Source organism: Gymnoscopelus braueri, assembly GCF_963280865.1.
Source record: "Gymnoscopelus braueri genome assembly, chromosome: 1".
NCBI lineage: Eukaryota > Metazoa > Chordata > Actinopteri > Myctophiformes > Myctophidae > Gymnoscopelus > Gymnoscopelus braueri.
In genome coordinates this window covers 4,039,511-4,061,071 of record NC_137603.1, presented here as the reverse complement: position 1 = coordinate 4,061,071, position 21,561 = coordinate 4,039,511, and the positions used below count along the sequence as shown (strand labels likewise).

Here is a 21,561-nt window from a genome sequence, read left to right as displayed (position 1 = left end):
CACTCAGCAGCCAATCAGAATTATTCTTTTATTAATCATCACCAGTTACTAGAGAGACATGTTGATGTCAACAACCTCACAGACTGTACATAATTATGTATTTATTTATTGTTTGTTTTATTTGACTCTTGTTGGTAATGTCAACGTGTTGCTCATGGCAATAAGGACACTTTAAATCTGATGTTAAAAGTTGAAACAGACAGACAGACAGACAGACAGACAGACAGACACTCACGCACACACTGTTTTGTGTGTGTGTGTGTGTGTGTGTGTGTGTGTGTGTGTGTGTGTGTGTGTGTGTGTGTGTGTGTGTGTGTGTGTGTGTGTGTGTGTGGTGTTGAAGCGTCCCACTGGAAACTCCACAAAAATTAATTTCACTTCCTGATTCACTCAGAGAGAGAGAGAGAGAGAGAGAGAGAGAGAGAGAGAGAGAGAGATTGTTGTCACATGATCTAGAAGCTTCTATCACTTAAAGGACAAGACCACTTTGGTAGAGGATTGGGTATTTACCTTGCTATGATGTAACTCCAAAGGTGGACAAGAAATAAAAAATAATTGCTCAACTGATTAGAAATTGATCATTCATAACATGTTCCTCATTGACTTACATTGTACGGTGAAACATCTCTCAAAGTCACTCTTTTAGCACGTAAACGAACACAAACAAAGCTGATTCAGACAATATGGAACATCATCAAACCCAGTACTGTTTGTTTTTTAAATAAAAATGTCAACTTCCTGTTGATTTTACTATTTTTATTAGAAAGAAACCCGGACTGGGTCTGCAGATCCGGATCTTCAAATAGTAAAATGCATTCAAATTTAAATGTTTATCTTTTCGGGCATTTCTGCTTCATTTGGATAGGTCAGTGTAGAGACAGTCAAGGTGGGGGAGAAAGTAAGGGAGTGACAAAGAGCAATGGTCGAGCTGGTCTGGGAATCGAACCAGGGAATCGCTGTCATGGCATTAGAGCCTAAGTTGCTAATAAATGGTGATTTAAAATTGTACAATAAAAGGTATTTCCATGCACCTCATATAGTGGATTCAGCATTCAGCATCATTCCATAAGATTAATTGCATAAGATGTTACAGTCCAATTGGACCTTATTGTTAATTACTCACAAAAGGTGTGTATACTACATCGTCTCTGTCGGGTAGAAACGAGAAATGTCCAGAACTGTTACTTTTCAGGATTCAAATTCAAAAATATCAAAAGTAGCAGATCTACAAGGTCAAAATGTGACGCTTCGCGCCACGTTTCGAGCTTGTAGATCTGCTGCTACTTCACAAACTCATTTTAATAATATTATTTGCTTTTGCTTATGAATTCAGTTTTCTGGCATAAAATGGCGATGGGACTTGGGTACTGCCTACGCTCACAAGCTGAACGAAGTCAAATACGAATGTGATCTGTCTCAGATGTCTCACCATGACTCAAACATCCTAGCATGACTCAAACATCCCACAAAGACTCAAACATCCTAGCATGACTCAAACATCCTAGCATGACTCAAACATCCTAGCATGACTCAAACATCCCACCAAGACTCAAACATCCTAGCATGACTCAAAAATCCTAGCAAGACTCAAACATCCCACCAAGACTCAAACATCCTAGCATGACTCAAACATCCTAGCATGACTCAAACATCCTAGCAAGACTCAAACATCCTAGCATGACTCAAACATTCTAGCATGACTCAAACATCCCACCAAGACTCAAACATCCTAGCATGACTCAAACATTCTAGCATGACTCAAACATCCCAGCAAGACTCAAACATCCCACCAAGACTCAAACATCCTAGCATGACTCAAACATCCTAGCATGACTCAAACATCCTAGCAAGACTCAAACATCCTAGCAAGACTCAAACATCCTAGCATGACTCAAACATTCTAGCATGACTCAAACATCCCACCAAGACTCAAACATAGCGTGACTCAAACATCCCACCAAGACTCAAATATCCTAGCATGACTCAAACACCTTTCCATACTAATAGTAACAGAGGGATAGTTGTACCCTACACAGGATGTTTTAAGATGGCGATGTTAAAAAGGTGATTTGAGGCATTCCACTTGTTAGCATAGTTGTCATAATCGGTGGATAACTGATAACACTCCCCGAATTCAAACTAATCATTAGTTTAGAGATTCCTCCTCCCAAGCAGCTAAAATGGGATTCATAACTATTAAAGGAGCTCCCGTCTTTTACGGAGCTACTGAGGAGATGAGCCCGTAGTTAGACCTGGCTGACGCGCCGATACTTTGCTTAATCTAATAACACCCCGCTCGCTGTGTCTCAGTGTTCCAATGAAACGATGCAGGCATTTCTTCATGCATTTGGTATATTTATTGACTTCACCGTGCACAATAATATACTTTGAGTTCCATAGACAGATGATTAAACTTTCCATACAAACATTTAGCGCCGTGCTGATTCAAACAACAGTAACCTGCGGTCAAAAACCATTGCCCTTCCGGGTCAAAACCTCCTGCCCATGGCAGTGAACTTGACACTTATATAGCCACCAGCGCCACCCATGGTCACACCAATCCATTAAACATGTTTCACCCATTTGGCTCTTACACACCGGCCCCTAATTGTTAAGGCAGGCAGACATAACAATTCAAAAACAAATAAACAAAACAAAAAAGGAGCCAAAACATGTTGATTAAATTCAAAAGGATTCAATTGCTTCTGCATTTCATGAACCAGACATAGCTTTGTCACTGGCCTCACTGGTGCTATTTTTAGTCCAACATTTCATGGAACGTACCAGACTTTGTTTGTCTGGACAGACCTCCAGAACCCTGCCAAGTGGCCAGGATCTACGAGGAGCTGAAGAGTCCATATCTCCAGCTGCCAAACTCCTTTCCCTTTGGTTCTTCTCAGCCGGCTCTGCTTCAACGACGTGACCTTCAACCTGAGGAACCAGGCAACTGCGGTCTTCAGCCTCTTCCTGTCTGAGAAGTAGGCAACGAGCTGGTAAGTAGGACTAGACATGTCACACACATTGATGGCATTTACTGTTGCCTCCTTTCTGACCTCCTGGTCATTCGAGTCCACTGAGACGTTTGCCACAGTTTTGAGCCAATCCTCATCTGGCTTCCAACGAAAAGCAGGACCTTCAAGCCACCTGTGTAATTCAGGAAGTCCAACTCCTCCAACCACCTTTTCCATTGGAGTAGGATGTCCTGTGGTAAGTCATCGTTACACCCACATCCTCTTCTACAGAGTTCCTGCTGTATGTTCTTCCTTATGAGCTTGTTCATGTATGCTTCACGCTCCTGGTGCAAGCTTTTGTTACTGAGGAACCTTTTCCTCCAACCCTGGATCCTTTGCCTAGCCACATTTTTGGGCAGACAGACCTCTTTCTTCTTAAAGGGCAATTTCAAACAGTACCTCCCCTCCTGAAGTACTGCTGAACTTTCCACACTTTCTTCAACCCTTAGGTCTTCTCTGGACATTTCATTCTCCTTCACAGCTACTTCATTGAAGTTATGATAGTTGTACTGATTGGTCAGCCTTTCTTCCAGTCTGCACACAGAGATCCTGTTCACTGTAACAGAGGGAAACTCTGCGTCCACCACACCACTGTTTCCATTCAGTGGACCATTAACGACCCATCCCAACACCGTCCTAATAGCATACGGGCCATTCCCGTGACTGTTGATGACCTCCCAAGGTTCCAATATCTTGGGAGCGTTGGTTCCAATCAACAGGTCGACATTTGCTCTTAGACGTGGGATGTGTACGTTAGACAAGTACGGCCATTTAGCCAGTTCTTCAGGTGTCACTACGTTCTCAGCAGTGACTGGCATTTTCTTCTGGGTGAGAACTTCTGGAAGCACATGGAAGACATTGCTCTCCAAACCAGCTACCTCCAAACCAGTTAAGGAGTAGGCTGGAACAACGGTCTCTTGCCCCATGGTGCTCAACAAGAATTTGGTTCGTCTGCCCGTGATATTCAGCTTCTGCATTAGATGTTCAGAGCAGAACGTGGCTGAGCTACCAGGGTCTAAGAAGGCATACGTTCGTATGATGTTTCCTTTTGCAGTTTTCACACTCACAGGTAGAATGGACAACACACACCGGTCCTTACCGGCCCCTGTACGTCCACATGTTTGCTGTGCAGTCGGTTGGTCATTAGATGGTTCCTCAAACTGTTCTGGAGCGGGGGGTTGCCTTTTGATGTGAAGCACGGTGTGGTGTGTCTGACCACAAACCTTGCATGTGACGCGCCTTTCGCAATCACGGCTCATGTGACCAACACCTAAGCATGCAAAGCAAGCTCCCCTTTCCCTCAAACAGCGTATTTTCTCCGTATGTGTCTTCTCCTTAAACTGTTTACAGTCCTCCAATGAGTGACTGCTAGCACAGCAAAGGCATTCAGCTTCATTGATATTCACTGAACCTGATGTTGGTGATGTCATCTCCTTGGCTCTCTCAGGTAGGTCCATAGATGCTACTGTGGTGGCAACAATGTTTTCCTTCACTCTGTTCCCTGGGTATGCACTAAACCTTGTGAGAGTCTTTGTGCCAACCACCCCAGATGTTGGATCCTGTATGTCACCAAACAGAGGGTCAGAAAGGATACGGACACTTCGCTCCACAAATATAACCAGATCCCAAAAGTGAGCTCTTTCATGGGTGTTTTCCATAATGCCATGAGCTTTGGTCCTCCATTGCTCCCTCATCTTGTATGGCATTTTTGTCATTATGGCTCTCATGTTGACAGGCATGTCCAATTCCTGCATGTACTGAAGCTCCTCCATTACATTGCAGCAGCCGCGCAAGAATAATGAGTAGGCTTGGAGTGCCTTGACATCCTCCGATTTTATTGTTTGCCATGCCAAGGCCTTTTGCATGTAAGCAGTTGCTATTTTGTACTGATTTCCAAAATGTTCCTGTAGGAGACCTTTTGCCACTGCATAGCCGCGCTCAGGATCCATATGCTGGCAGCTACGCACCAATTCTTGTGGCTGTCCTTTTGTGAATTGCTCCAAATAATACAAAGCATCAGCTTCTGTTGCTTTTTCCTCCACTCCCTGCTCAAACGCTTTAATAAATGCCCTGTATTGGAGAGGGTCACCTTCAAATGTTGGAATAACTCTTGGTGGTAGAGAACTTGACTGTTGTTGCTGCACCAGAGCAGCGGTTATTTCATTTTGTCTCTCCATGATGGTTAGTAGGTTTGCAGATTGATTTTGATTGATTTGAACATGATTGATTCTGTGATTTGATAGGCCTTGCAAATGCTGTTTTGTTCCCATTTTGCTTTCCTGTCCCTTGTGGTTGTGGTTAGTAGCAGTGCTATGCCAATGGCCACGTTCCTTTGGTCTCACATCCACTTGTTTGTTTTGTGGTATTGACAGTTGTGTTAGTTTATTTTGTTGCATTGATTTTCCAGGATGGTATTCTTTTGCCATAGGATTTAATACATTGACATGTTCCTTTTTCCTTCTTTCTCTTTCCAAATAGGAATTCATTGCATTTGAAGGTACATGAGAGGAACCTTTGATTTCAGAGGAGTTTAACACAGCCAACCTTGCATTGGTTGCAGCCAATTCAGCATCCACTTCAAGTTGCTCTCTTTTTCTCCTCAGTCTTTGTTCCTGCTCCTTCAACTGTTGCTCCTGGTCCTCCAAAGCATGTTTTTCCTTTAAAACTGTCGCACGGGCAACAAGTGCAGCGCTATCAGCCTCTGCTATTATTCTTGCAGAGGCTGTACTTGATCTACCACTTTTGCCACTCCTGGTTGAATGTTTACTTGCAATGTTGGAAATACTGTCATTTGGACAAATACCATCATCAATTAAATGAACACGACCTTCAGTTGTTGTACCATCAATTTCATTGCCTTCATTTGTACCATCAATTTCATTTGCACCATTCATTTCATTTGCATTTTCAATTTCATCATTACCTTCATTGTTTGAAACCCACAGTTTTGCATTTGAAATACACTCATTGTTTGACAACATTTTTGCTTTATACCAGATTTCTTGTTTTTCCTTTTCCTCCAGTGGCATAAAACCCAACAGATTGTCATGCATATATTTTGCTTCATTACACACCTGAACCAGTTCTGTAAGAGCATGTTGTACCTTTGTTTTTTCATTATTTACCATGAAACCTTGAATTGCATTTCTTATGTTGGCTGCTATGTTAAGCTTAGCCTTTCTGCCCGTTTGCAACTTTTCACATTTTTCAGCAAGCGCTTTTGGAGTCAGTTTAACCACTCGCTTTTCAACCGTGACGTCACCGCTAGCAGCGGAGCGCACGCCCGTCTCCATGACAACGTCTGACGCCGCTCTGCGGGTCGCCATAATAAATAGTCAGTGAATCAAACGACAGTAGCTCGCGCAACAAAGTCAGTGCAAAGAAAGTCAACACGAAATCAATAAAAGTCAATTGTCATTCCTCTTCAGCAACCATGGATTTACGCTCGCCCCCAAGTTATGTGCGCGCACAAAATAAACTAAATGGCCATTCTATGTAGCGCTACAACATACCTCCGTGCGGTGGGCGCCGTGCGGTGATAGCGGTCCAATACTGCTCCACAGCCCGGCCTCGGATTAGCACCGTAGCGTAGGTCCTCGTTACCACCATGAACGGCTGCAGGCGATCCCCCGACGCAGCAGCAGAACGCAGTGGACAGGTGAACGTGAATCCTCTTCAACTCCACGGCAACAGCAGCTCCCCTCGTCCGTCCTCTCGCGTCGCCTCTGCACGTCCCAAACGTAGCGAAGCTCCCGCAGCTTCCAGACTAAGGTCCAACTGGAGCCAGGTTTTTGACTAATATTAAAGGAGCTCCCGTCTTTTACGGAGCTACTGAGGAGATGAGCCCGTAGTTAGACCTGGCTGACGCGCCGATACTTTGCTTAATCTAATAACACCCCGCTCGCTGTGTCTCAGTGTTCCAATGAAACGATGCAGGCATTTCTTCATGCATTTGGTATATTTATTGACTTCACCGTGCACAATAATATACTTTGAGTTCCATAGACAGATGATTAAACTTTCCATACAAACATTTAGCGCCGTGCTGATTCAAACAACAGTAACCTGCGGTCAAAAACCATTGCCCTTCCGGGTCAAAACCTCCTGCCCATGGCAGTGAACTTGACACTTATATAGCCACCAGCGCCACCCATGGTCACACCAATCCATTAAACATGTTTCACCCATTTGGCTCTTACAATAACTTTTAATTTGCACGCTACATAGTGTTTTCTACATATGACATTGGGCTTTTATTCATCCTGTCATATAAACATCATCGCTGTCGGGCGGAAACATTGCATCGTCATACATCGCCTTCGTTCTGCCGTGCAAAAGTCGCCAAAACAGCCAAGCTCACTGCGCGGCTATTTTGACAACATTTTAAAAGTGAACGTGGTTGAGTCTGTCTGTGGAGTTTATACATATTGAACCAACGAAAGGTATTAATAAGAGCTTGTGACTAAATAACTACATTGAATCCATTGGAACACAGGTTATTTTTTTTCCATTTTCGTCAGGGTTTTGGACATGCAAGGTTTCCACCAGACAGCGATGACTTGATACTAGATGGTGTCGAAGGCAACATCCCCTGGTCCAACCTCCAACCTCCAGGCTCAGTTCACATCATGTTCAGTCAGATGGAGGAGACTTGTAGAAGTGTGTGGTAGTCTAGAGGGGCGGGTTCAAAATTTCCGGTGAAAAGTTCCGCCGGATCCTATTGGTTCACCGATCTGTCCGTCAGCCCCCGCCCCTGCCCCCGCCCCGCGCCCCTCCTCAATGTGCAGCATTGAGAGCCGTGACGTCACAACATTTGGGGCGACGCCCACTGCATCCATAGACATATAAAGGTAGACGTCTCCTTCGGCTCTGAGGCGTTGGTATCTCGGGCGCCATTTTAGAGAAGGCAAGCTTCCGCGTGTGTCACAGAAGGGGGCGTTCGGTAGGCCAATCAGAGGCAGGTGGGGGCGGGTCTTTTCGTAAGAGGCAGCCGCGCAGCAAAAGTCAGTTAGACGCGCTGTGATTGGCCAGTAGTCAACGCGCTGTGAGCGCTGTGATTGGCCAGTCTTTCTATATCTATGCTGCACTCTGGTTGGTTGGGGAAATGAAACACTTTCATTTAAGGAGACTCAATGGAGACTCCTTTAAAGGTTTCATGACATTCATTTTCATTTTTTCCCCGTTTTTTCATATTTGTTTTATGACCTCAATTACACCCAAAAAAACTGAACTTTGAACATTCAGTGGATTTTCTGTGGTCTGAGGTTTTCTGAATAATTAGGCTAAAAAAAGTGCTGCGATTGGCCCCTGGACTTTGATGTCATAGTCCATTAATCCCGCCCCCTCTCTCTCATGAAACCTTTAACTCTGACGGTATACCAATGGTTCCAAATGGTTCCATTTGGTTCCATTTGTATACCGTCAGAGTTACAGACCTGTAAGGGTCAATTTAGACCCTCCCCTCAAGGAACCCTTAGAGTCCCTGGCCTGGACCCCACTTTGAGTTTGAGAACCATTGCTCTAATCATTAGAGGTACCACACAGACTTCTACAAGTCTCCTCCCACTTCTACAAGTCTCCTCCCATTTCCGTCTTCCTCCTGGTGACGAGACAGGAAGGAACTTTGGCACGTTGTGCTACTATAGAACATGTAAACACTTTATCATCCAAATTAAAACAGAATGCATCTTTAATTGTCACCGTTTTCTCTCCTCAATTCATATAAAATATAAAATAAAAACAGCAAACGTTTCATCCTCACATATAGGTAAGACTTAATTTAAAAAGAAAAAAAGGCTTCCAAACAATGTATTTGACCCATCGATGCAGACAGCAATAATGCTATATGATTAATACATTACATGTTCTACTGCCTCTCCTCTCTTGTTCAGCGGCGTTAAACACACCATCCTCCACAGGGGGGCGCTAACCAAAACCAGGGCCAAATTAACACAATGTATTAATAGCACATGATTTTTGAGTGGTGCTAGCCACTCCAAGGAGTGACTTTGTCTGTGTGTCTGTGTGTCCGTCTGTGTGTCTGTGTGTGTGTCCGTATGAGCACGGCCCCTCTGTATGTTTGAGCACAGCCTCAACAGCTGCGGCTGATTGCAACACAAAGATGCAACCAGTTACACTAATTATACACACACACACACACACACACACACACACACACACACACACTTTTGAGTAAAAATACTTAACATGAGTAAAAATACTTAAAATGAGTAAAAATACTTAAATATTAGTAAAGATACTTTAAAGTTCCTAAACTGAGTAAAAATACTTACAATGAGTAAAAATACTTAAAATGAGTAAAAATACTTAAAATTAGTAAAAATACTTAAAAGATGTTAAAATGAGTAAAAACACGTAAAAATCTGTAAAATACTTTGAAGTCATCAAAGTCTGTAAAAAGTAACTAACGAAATGAACTCATGAAAGGCACCACTCTCTTCACACTGGGTGTGATTTTTTAAACAAGAACTGGCTTATTTCAAACTATGACCCGGTTAGTTGGCAAATAAACATTGATGGCAGCATACTGAAACAGAATGATGATATTTTGGTTGATATGAATGTGTCCTGTATGACCCATGTGGCCATGTTTGGTCCTGTAGTGGGAAAAAAAACGAACTTATTGTTTTCTAACTAAATCTGAAGCTTTGTTCAGGCTGCAGCAAAATCCCATTTGTTTCTCAAATCTGATCTTTAGGACTGACTGTTATTTACAAAGTGATCAGACCGGATTATTGTATTCAGTTGCTGTCGTTAACGTTTAACGACATAGGCGTGGCTAATGCTTAACTTATACTCTATCCAGGGGTCTTCAACGTTTTTCAGCGCAAAGACCCCCTATAGCTCAGAGAGAGAGATGAAGCAGGGACCCCCTATAGCTGAGAGAGAGAGAGAGAGAGAGAGAGAGAGAGAGAGAGAGATGAAGCAGGGACCCCCCACTACATTGCATAATTGTGTTGCTAATTAAACGTTTTTCATAGATTTCATAGATAGATTCATTGACTATCATCAGTGTTGTGTAAATTAATGCGTCCTTTGTTAATTTCAGACATTTAACCACTTAAACCTTCAAGACATAGTACTTGATTTGCTCCTTTCCCCCCCTACACCAAACCTCTTTGCCAGAAATAGCCGATCTACAAGCTCACGACGCAGCTTGTAGATCGGCTATTTTCGGCTAACGTTCCTCAGAATAGAGATGCTATATAGGGTTCAAGTGGTTAATGTAAAAAAAGAAAAAATACCCCCTGGAGTAACAGAGGACCCCCTAGGGGTCCCCGACCCCCTTGTTGAAGAGCCCTGCTCTATCGTACAGCGGTTCATCGTTCCCCAAAAACAGCTCAGCTCGTAGGTCGGCGAGTTACACCATCGCTTGATGAATTATAAACCAGTATAAACCAGTATAAACCAGTATAAACCAGTATAAACCAGGCTTCAGTGTCAAGAGAGTCCAGACTGAGAGACGGCTTTAGAAATCAGGTTGGAATCCAATTTTAATTTAACTCTGAGAGTGTACAAATGGAACCAAATGGACCCATTTGTACACTATCAGAGTTAAATTAACGTTGATTTTACTATATAAATTGGGGTCCCAGAGATGCCAGTTGATAGAAATAGAAATGCCATTAAATGGGGGTCCGTAGCCTAATCAATGCATGTCAAACTGGGGGTCCTTGAAATTAAAATGGTTGAGAATCACTGCTAGAGCCGTAAAATAAAATGGCATTCGCAGGAAAATAGTCGATCTACAAGCTCACAACGCGAGCTTGTAGATCGGCTATTTTCGGCGAAGAGATTTGCCAATCAAGTATAGAGGGTTTAAGAGGTTAAAAAGCACCGACGCTGATCAAAGGAACATGTGCATTCTTTGTATGATTGCTGATAAAGAGATGTCAGTACTGCCATGTGGTCTCTGTGTACAACAACACATACGGTACATTACAGACAAACCAATGGAAATCACAAAGAAAGAATATGAGCTGCTGTCTACGTCACAATAAAACTATATGGAACAATTTCCATGTACTGTATTTGGCCATGTGTATTATGTGCATATATGTATGTGCATATATGTAGGTTATTATAGTTAAATTAAATTAAATAAAAACAAGGCTGTACAAAAAAACAATAACTAACTGTATAGTTTTAGGCAATATTTCATACGTCAGGGTACTATTTTGCTTGGATATGAAATTTGGCTTTCTTAGCTATGACTGAAAATAAATATTTGTGTTTTGTTTTTTAATGACAATACTTTATTACCGTTTTGAATCTTGACCCTGACAAATACCCCATTTTACAACAAATTCAAAACTAAGCCTTTAAAAAAAAATGAAATAATAATACTCTAAACCCACATTAAAACAAATTTAAACTAATTGAAATAAAAAATGAAAAATGTTAAACTATAACAACCTTGGTATGTGCATGTATTTGAGTGCATGTATGTATGCAGTAATGCCAATTCATTTAACTCTCCCCCAAAGCTAAATTCACTCTTGAATTTACACTCAAGACCTTACTGTCAGTTAAACCATGAGAAAAAGTGCAATATCCAGACCTAAACCAGTAATACCAATAGAACCAGGATGATAGTCAGTACATTCAGGACATACATTAATACCAGGTATTAGTCTGAAACAGTGGTTCTCAAACCTTTTTTTTAAAACTTCAAGGACCCCCATAACTCTAAGAGTACAAGAACCAAATGGACCCAATTTTGTACACTCTCAGAGTTACTGACCTGTAAGGTCACTTTTTGCACACTAAATACTATAATATAACCAGTGGTGGAAAGTAACTAAGTACTTGTACTCAAGTACTGTACTTAAGTATAATTTTGAGGTAGCTTTTACTTTACCGTAGTATTTCCAATTTCAAAATTCCATTTTTGCCACAGACATACAAAATGAGTGGACAATAATATTACCAGAAACACATAAAGAGCTAGCCCTGAATGACCATATAACAGGTCTATAACTCTGAGAGTGTACAAAAGGTTCTATCAAGCAACTTAAAAACTGTATGGGAGGCGCACAAAAGCCTGAGTAGACGATATTTTTTATTTATTTTTTTAAGTGAAAATATCCCTTTAAAACAAATTAATGTGAGGATTTAAAAGAAGAAAACAAAAGAGCTGGAGAATGTCTCTAAAGCAGGGGTTCTCAAACGTCTTCATACCACGACCCCATATTATGAGGGAATTGTTTGGCGACCCCATCACCCTGGTTGTCTGTCTGTGAGAATGATCTCCCCGCTCGGTAATGTTACATCGCCATCTGTAAATTGAACGGTTTGTTGACTCAAATGCCGATCGGAGACTTATTTTGTTTGCTGGTTAAACTATACACAGTGACGTGGTCCATGTATTTGTGCCCTCTCGGTATCGGAGTAGGGCTTTTACGACTAGAGATTTTTACTGGTCGACTAATTTGCCCCAGTGGTAGTCGTCTCGTCGACTAGTCGATGTTTACCTATTACCATTGTTTTAATGCCAGGCCCATTACTATTATTATTATCCTCCTGCCTTTATTTTTGGGCGGTGTAGCCGCCCCTATAAGTGGGGTTGGGACACCCCTTTCCTGCACTGTGATTGGCCCATTAGTACACCCCTAGCTGTACTGTGATTGGCTGACTCTATTCAGCACTGTGATTGGCTAGTGAGACACATGATGACATTAATAACCTATAAATACCATGCACATCAAAAAATATATATATTTTTTTAAAGTGAGCTTCCATCACTGTGATGACCACACCGCCCACTTCACACTGGGTGTGATTTTTATGCTGTTTTAAGGGAAGCGCTTCTGGCACAGCAGCACAGCAGCGTCTCCAAGGATCCTCAAAAGGGGGTTATTGCCCAATAGGCTATTGGGCTAGCCATGGTTCACATGACGCTTGTATACAAGCGTCATGGAGCCGAGAGTTCCTGGTTTAGAGTGGTGTTCGATTTTTTTACATTGCCAACTCTCACATGTACCTAAACGTTCAGATTTCAAATATAAAGTGCTTACCCCCGAGCCACGGATGTTACAAGTTGATCCGTTCCGCAATAGGTACCCGTATCTCCCGTATTGTTCAATAAAAAGCATTTTAATCCAATCACCGGCCATTTTCTCCATAGCTTTCAACCATGCGACACTAATGGTTGGGAGGTGTATTGCACTCTGATGATCGGATTAAAATGCTTTTTGGGGCGTGTCTTCTCCTCCGCGTCATCAGCGCCCATACCCTAGGTGGGGTTGGCGAAAGGGCCTACTCTGTGTGGAGTTTGCATGTTCTCCCCGTGTCTCCCAGGGTAGTTAATACCCTCACAAAAACATGTAGTAATCCTGGTCATTATACCGCCTCCCCCATGACAGCCGGGGTGCCTGATGGAGGGGAAGGGAACTGGTTGGAATAACGTGTTCCTTCCACGCGCTACGTCCTACCAGGGAAACTCCCCCCTGTCAGGTGACAAGAAGGTCAGTTGGCTCTCATGCACTAAAGGAAGCATGAGCTCGGCCCTGGCCTCCCCAGGCTGTGGGGGACTGGTGTAGCGCTGGGCACCAGGTGAAAAAAATGGGTTACAAAAATCGCGGGATAAAGAATTTAGTAAAAAAAAAAATGCTTTTTATTGAACAATACGGGAGATACGGGTACCGGTACTTATCGCGGAACGGATCAACTTGTAACAACCGACACTATGTGTGTCGATCGTCCTGGAGCAATATGTTCTGTGGCTCCTGAAAGGTTGGTAAAAATGCTCTGGCACTGGCTGATTTAATTCATTAATTAATTCTGGCACTCAATGAGTCAAATGTACCCGAAGACCTTAGGTGTGACTAAAAAACGAAGACTCTAGGAGGGTCAATTTGATCCTTTTGGTGTGAATAAGCTGATGTATTTTAAAGTAACCTGGGTGATTGAATCTCTTGTCACAATGTTGACACTCGACAGTGGAAAGGCTTTTCTCCAGTGTGGGTACGCTGGTGTCTCTTCAGGTCACCTGACTGAGTGAAACTCTTGTCACAAGGGGGCCCCATGAGATTTTTTTTCTAATTTTCTTTTAAATATATAAAAATAGAAATAAACAGCTTTCCAATCCATTCGAGGCCCTTAAAAAATATCCAACATGGCCTCCCAAACAGTCAGGGGGCCCCATGAGATCTCTCTCTCTCTCTCTCTCTCTTTTAATGTCAATAATGAAAGTAGCTATTCTTCTTCATAATAACTTTTTTTTCCTAAATTTTTAAGTGCTATACTGCAGTTATAGCAGTGACTGTGACAAAAAAAAAAAGTGAAAAACAATGCTTTATAACTGAATGCCGCCGTTGGAGAGAAAGAAAGAGTGATATTATTTAATTTCATAACAATTCATTATGAATATAACTTGTAATGTAGTGAGATTGGAATAGAGTTATCAGACAGACAGACAGTCTGTCTGCCTGTGGACACACACACACACACACACAGACACATACATACATGTGTATATTTAGGAAAAAAACGTTATAGCTCGATCTGCCATTTTCACTCCTTTAAATAATATACATATTTCATTAATTTTTTTTTGTAAAACGTCTTTTGAAATAATTAAAAACTAAATGTAGGAAACAAAAAATAACGGGTTATTTACTCGAGACCCTGAAAGATTGGTCCGCAACCCACATATGGGTCCCGACCCAAGGGCCTCATACTGGGGTTTGCCTAGGGCCTCCTTAAGCACGCCCCTGTACGCTGGTGTGTCTTCAGGTCACATGACTGAGTTAAAATCTTGTCACAATGTTCACAATGGAATGTTTCTTCTCCAGTGTGGACACGCTGGTGTCTCTTCAGGGTACCTGACTGAGTGAAACTCTTGTTACAAAGTTTACACTGGAATGGTTTTTCTCCAGTGTGGATAAGCTGGTGTGTCTTCAGGTGACCTGACTGACTGAAACTCTTGTCACAATGTTTACACTGGAAAGGGTTTTATCCAGTGTGCACACGCTGGTGTGTCTTCAGCTGACCTGAATGACTGAAGCTCTTGTTACACAGTTTACACTGAAATGTTTTTTCTCCAGTGTGGACACGCCGGTGTCTCTTCAGGTTACGTGACTCTCTGAAACTCTTGTCACATTGTTTACACTGGAATGTTTTTTCTCCAGTGTGGACACGCTGGTGTCTCTTCAGGTCACCTGACTCACTGAAACTCTTGTTACACAATTTACACTGGAATGTTTTTTCTCCAGTGTGGACACGCTGGTGTCTCTTCAGGTTACCTGACTCACTGAAACTCTTGTTACACAGTTTACACTGGAATGTTTTTTCTCCAGTGTGGACACGCTGGTGTGTCTTCAGCATACCTGACTGACTGAAACTCTTGTTACACAGTTTACACTGGAATGGTTTTTCTCCAGTGTGAATACGCTGGTGTATCTTCAGGTTACCTGACTCACTGAAACTCTTGTTACACAGTTTACACTGGAATGTTTTTTCTCCAGTGTGGACACACTGGTGTCTCTTCAGGTAACGTGACACACTGAAACTCTTGTTACACAGTTTACACTGGAATGTTTTTTCTCCAGTGTGGGTACGTTTGTGTGACTTCAGGTGACTTGACTGACTGAAACTCTTGTCACAATGTCTACACTGGAAAGGTTTTTCTCCAGTGTGGACACGCTGGTGTCTCTTCAGGTTACCTGACTGACTGAAACTCTTGTTACACAGTTTACACTGGAATGTTTTTTCTCCAGTTTGGACACCTCCACTCGTCTCACCCCAATCATCACTGTCTTCAGTGACTTCAGTGTCAGATTCAAGCTCAACTTCAACTTCAGAGCAGTGTGAAGAGATGTCTTCATCAATTTCACTTTTCACTGCTAGTAATGTCAACATTGATCCAACAGGCTCCTCTGGTCTTTGAAGTAGCTCCTCCTGTTCCTCTTTAATATGTGAAGGCTCTGGTTTCTCGTGGAGCAGACTGGGCCTCCTCTCCTGTTCAGATGAATCCTCCTCTTTACACACAACAAGGTGCAGGATGTCTAGGACCAGAACAATAACATGATATTGAACAATGGATTTCTAAAATGTAACACTATTCTTCCTTTGTCCATGTAGAACAGGGGACGGCAACCTTTTCGACATGAAGTGCCATGTTTTTATCTTCTTGATAGTCAGTGTGCCTTAAGTTTAAGTATGACACCACATAAAAATGTCGTATTTCCACCTGATTTTCATTCTCCCTAGGCTATAAATAACAAATATTAGACTAAATGACCCACCTATCTCCCAGACTGCCTCCCCAGTCAGAGTTATCAGTTTGAATGAATGTAGAATTATGTGGAGGATGTAATTTGTAGATAGATGTGAGGAGACTTAATTTAACTGACTAAAATATTAACTGACTGAATATTTAATTTTAAAATTAAAATTAAAAACAGAAAATATGAAAGAAAGAGAGAGTATATGAAACTTACTGAGGTGTGGATGGTCTTCAGGTTCCTCCTGTTTAATAGAAATGTCCCTGGCTGAGTCTGGAGAGTTCATCTTCACCTGCAGTCTGGACTCCACACACTGGTCTGAAATGAAGCAATTGAAAAAGGACTTTGTTAACTGAAGAAAAAATTAACAATAATATTTGAAGAAGGCAAAATGGCAAAGACCAACTCTCCATCATATGAATCTTGGGTGAAAAGATTATAGGATTCATATATTAGGGAAGAAATCCTTCGTAATTTAGGATTGCACAAGGAAGAAGAATGGATTCCTGCGATGCAAATAATGGTCTTAAGTGAATAAGGTGAAAGTAGCCAATCAGTTTTTCATGTTTCTGCAACCAGACAGAGTGAGCAATTTGTTTTAATCATCAGGATATTATCATTGTCATGATATATTTTGTCATGATTATTTCTTAGTAAAATTAGATATTGTGACAGCCCTACAACAGAAGAGAAAAGAATAGTGTTTCTCCTGTTTAATAGAAATGTCCCTGGCTGAGTCTGGAGAGTTCATCGTCACCTGCAGTCTGTCTTGTTATGGACATGACAAACCTAAAATGCTGTTCTAACACAGTATTGGTGAGATGTCAGCTATACTCCATATGAAATATCAAATCTAGCCTAGCTGTAGCCCTGAAACATGACTGTCATACCATGACAGTCATGGGCCCACTTGTTCCTGGTTTGCGATTTTTTTTACATTTACAACTGCCACTTCTACATAAACGTTCAGATTTCAAATATAAAGTGCTGACCCCCGAGCCACGGATGTAACAAGTTGAGGCGCAAAAGGTCTAAGTACCTGTATCTTCCGTATTGTTCAATAAGAAGCATTTTAATCCGATCGGTGGCCATTTTCTATTATTTTTTTTGTAATGTATCAGAGATCAATACACCTCCCAACCAGTAGTGTCGCATAGTTGAAAGCATCAGAGAAAATTCAGAGACAATGGCCGACGATCGGATTAAAAAGCTTTTTATTGAACAATACGGAAGATACAGGTACTTAGACCTTTAGCGGCTCAACTTGTTACATCCGAGGCTCGGGGGTCAGCACTTTATATTTGAAATCTGAACGTTTATGTAGATTTGCGCTGCAGTAATCTGATCCCTGGTCAGTCAGTCTATCATAGCAGCACTTGATTCTTGCAGCCCGAGCCCCACGGGCATCTGCTTCTTTCACACCCACAGGCAGAATACGTAAAGAACAGCGATTTGTTGAGTATTAGCTTGTCTGGCTCCTAGTTTATCGAGTTGAGAGAGCAACTGCACACGTAGCCAGTAACAGAACGGTCATTGCGGCGAGAGGCAAGCATGCAGCCAATACACAACAACCATTGTGCAACATGATGGGAACAGTGGGGTGCTAGACCAGCGCTGGTCGGGGATTTAAAAAAAGAAAAAAATAGACCAGCGGTCGGCGAGATCGACAAGCCGATTGCTAAGCCCTTCTGACCCCCCTTCCGTTGCCTATGGTGTGTGCACCACAAGGCAACATGGCCAATTTGTTTAAAGGGATAGTTCACCCAAAAAAAATCTTATTTTAAAACTAGAATATTTTGTTATCGTTGGACTTTTTCCACCACTGCTCTCTCGAACCTGGTGATTAATCATTAAAGGTTTAATGACATTCACTTTTACACCACATTCAAAGTCTTTGTCCTGGTCCTTCAAAAGTGTAAAAAAAGTTTTAAGTGAAAATTCCATTCCAGTGATCCATGGCAGGTTTTTTTCTCTCACATTTCTAAAGCCTTTTCAACTGCAATGAAAAAAGAAATCTTTGCCTGCGGGTGTCGCTGGTGAGGGATTTTGCCTGTCAATCATCGCCTCTGCTCCGCCCCCCCAAAGGAAAGGATAGGGGAGGGGAGGGGCAAGGAGGAGAGTGGGCGGGATTAATCGACTGTGACCTCACTGTCGAAGGGCCAAGCTCAGATTACTTTTCAGCCTAATTATTCAGAAAACCCCAGACCACAGAAAATCCACTGAATGTTCTAAGTTCAGGTTTTTTGGGTGTTTTGGGGATCGGAGCGGAGCCCCGGGGGGGGGGGGGGGGGGGGGGTCAACATTAGATAATAATAATAAACTTTAAATAGACAGTATAAAGACTATGATATGCCTTATCGGATCGGAATTAATCGGATCGGTTTTGATGCTGCCTGATCGGAATCAGATCGGATCGCAAAAACCTTGATCGCAGCACCTCTAAAAGAGAGAGAACATTAAACGTACTGAGGTGTGGATGGTCTTCAGGTTCCTGTTTAATAGAAATGGCACTGGCTGAGTCTGGAGAGTTCATCTTCACCTTTAGTCTGGACTCCACACACTTGTCTGAAATGAAGGAATTGAATAAGGACTTTAGGGTTCCATGGTTCTACTTCCCCTAAAACGGTGATCATTGGGTATTATTAATATATGAGGAAGAATGTTCTTCCAAAAATTGTGTTAAAATTATATTTTTATGTGGACAAAACCCACCAGTTCAAAAGATATAGGCCTATGGCCCTATGTCAAACGATCTATTGCTTGTATGCAGATTATAGACATGATGCAAATTCAACTGATTTTTTTTTTCTCTTTTCAGCATTTAGAGCTGAATTAATATTGCCGCTTTCGTAAAATTGTGATGTAACAATAAAGTTACACTATATAATTTGAAAAATAAGGAGAAATACTTTGTCAATTGATAATAACAGCAGACAGGTGAGTTTGGAGCTAAACTGTCAATTTGCAGCCCATGAACAAGACAGGGAGATCATTTCCAATTCCATGCATTACCTGGATGGTCATTCTAGGTCTGACACAATACAGCATGACAGATGTTTAGTTGGTAGAAGGATTCAAGGTGCATGAAGACATGGAGCTCTAACTTCACTTGACAATCACATTAAAATTACAGACAGACTCTGTCTGACAGAGTAAAGATACTACTGGTGGTTTACAGGCCGTGACCCCCCAAGATAATCATATTTGAACTGAGGACCCCCCACCCTGATAAGGGTAGGAGTTGAGGATCTGCTATTGTGAAAATAGCAGATCTATAAGCTCGGCTATTTTCAAAACGTTTGCCTATTTCTTATATTATTTGACAATTTGGCCAATGTTTGACCAGTTTTTTATAGGACTTTGTTGATTACTTTTGATGCAGTAAATTATTTTCGAGGTATTAAAAAGGTCTTAAAGGTCCTAAAATTGTCACTTCACTGTCACCTGGGGACCCCCCAAAATCATGTGGGGACCCCCCTGGGGGTCCCGACCCACAGGTTGAGAACCACTGAACTATAGGGTTACAGTGACAATAGTGACGTCAACAACAACAAAACCATAGCCTGGTCCCAGGCTAACAAAACCATACATGTATTATTGCTGCTGATATGGTCTGGAGCTATTGTCTGTGTTTATGATCACCTTATAACAACCTAACAGCTATTAAAGTAATTGGATTTATGTTCCAACTTAAACGATGCGTTAATAAAGACAAATAGATTAAACAAGACGTGATCCGTTCATCTAAAATGATACATAGATGTAGCCCTGAAACATGACAGTCATGGAACCGAGAGTTCCTGGTTTAGAGTGGTGTTCGATGTTTTTACATTGCCAACTCTCACATGTACATAAACGTTCAGAAGTGCTTTATACCCCTGAGCCACGGATGTTACAAGTTGATCCGTTCCGCGATAAGTACCGTATCTCCCGTATTGTTCAATAAAAAGCATTTTAATCCGATCATCAGAGTGCAATACACCTCCCAACCATTAGTGTCGCATGGTTGAAAGCATGGGAGAAAATTTTGAGAAAATGGCCGGCGATCGGATTAAAATGTTTTTTATTGAACAATACGGGAGATACGGGTACTTATCGCGGAACGGATCAACTTGTAACATCCGTGGCTCATGGGTCAGCACTTTATATTTGAAATGTGAACGTTTATGTACATGTGAGAGTTGTAAATGTAAAACAAATCGAACACCACTCTAAAGCAGGAACTCTCATGGCTAACATAGATGCAAAACAACCTGAATGAGTTGATCTTTATACCTGCTGTGTTTCAGTGGTTGAGCTGCTAACAAACGTCCTCCTGCTGCTTAACGACGACACTGTTTAGAAACGACACGTTTTACTTTTCTTTGCATTTGACTTTGATATAAATCTATGGTATTTTAAAGTGTCAACAACAGTCAGTCAACACACCATGCTGTTTTCACTACTGCATTGTGGCACTAGAGCAGTGTTGCCAGGTTTTGTGAGAGAAATAAGCAACCAGGTCTAGGAAAACAAGCCCAAAAGCAGGCCACATGAGCACTTTAAACCTATATGATCTATCTAGCCTATTTGAAAAGAGCCAATCTACAAGCTCACAACACGTTGTGACTGTGAGCTTGTAGATCTGCTAGATCTGTTATTATCTTTGAAACATTTTAACAACACAAATCTGGTGCGGCCACAAAAAAAAAGCAACTCGCCGCAACTTTCAATATTTACAAGAAACCTTACTTATAATAAGCAGACATGGCAACCCTGCTTTGTTGTTCTTCTTCTTGTCTGGCATTTCAAGGAAGTTGCGTCCGACTCCAATGAGCAGGCGCGCCGCCTACTGGGCAGGAGAAGAATAAGAAAATGTGGCACTACAGATTCCCAAACTTTTCAGACGTGACCCCCAAGATAATGACATTTGAAATGGGGACCCCTCACCCTGACAACTTAAGCACTTGGCATTGTAGGAGTTGAGGCATTTAGTTAGCATTACATACAATTAGTATCCCAACCTGAAAATGTAGCTATCTTCTATTTAATAGAGAGCTGGAGAGACACCTGTTACTGAACAAAAGTGGGTTTCAACCTTTTTCATGCCAAGGACCCCTAAATTGATATACATTTGGCCGCGGACCCCCATCTGAAAATGTTTTGTGCCAGCCGCCAGGGACCCCCAGAAGCAATGATTTGAGTTAAAAATGTTCGCTTATAAATATAAATATTCAGAGATATGCACAAATGTTCAAGATTTTTCAAAAATAGCAGATCTACAAGCTCATAGGCACTCGGTGCCACGCTATGAGCTTGTAGAT

The 21,561-nt window shown here is 41.8% G+C and overlaps 1 protein-coding gene and 1 long non-coding RNA gene across 3 annotated transcripts in view; both read right to left on the bottom strand.

The window, feature by feature from the left end:
* Positions 1-21,561, bottom strand: part of LOC308090021 (H-2 class II histocompatibility antigen, E-S beta chain-like) — a 71,212-nt gene that overhangs the window by 8,951 nt on the left and 40,700 nt on the right. The window lies entirely within an intron of this gene.
* LOC308090110 lies at positions 16,475-20,694 on the bottom strand. The gene is made up of 3 exons (XR_013933587.1): positions 20,534-20,694; positions 18,725-18,823; positions 16,475-16,576 (listed from the first exon to the last, which is right to left on the bottom strand). It is a non-coding gene; the product is annotated as an uncharacterized lncRNA (long non-coding RNA).